The following is a 340-nucleotide window of genomic DNA, read 5'->3' as shown; positions in this document are numbered from 1 at the left end:
AGATGAAGAGAGATGGAGAAATGTTCTCAAGGTTGCTTATCTACAAAGTTAAAACTAGGATCCACACAGCTTCAAAGAGCCATTTATATTTTATTATGTTTGTTATGCCAGACTGTATTAACATGCAATCTGTGAAATGTGATGTTTTAATAACAGGCATAGGACAATTACATGTGTAATTTTATACACATGTATGCACACACACACATACACAATTTTGTTTTATCACTATTCCAGGTCCTATGTAGTCTGTTTTAATTTCAGCTTAATTTGAAGTATCTGAAATTCCATAGCAGGATTGACATAACTCTCTAACTATTTTTAATATGCTCCAGGCTAG

The sequence above is a fragment of the Hipposideros armiger genome, unplaced genomic scaffold (assembly GCF_001890085.2).
Source record: "Hipposideros armiger isolate ML-2016 unplaced genomic scaffold, ASM189008v1 scaffold_1233, whole genome shotgun sequence".
In the NCBI taxonomy this organism is placed as follows: domain Eukaryota; kingdom Metazoa; phylum Chordata; class Mammalia; order Chiroptera; family Hipposideridae; genus Hipposideros; species Hipposideros armiger.
This window is presented reverse-complemented; position numbering follows the sequence as displayed.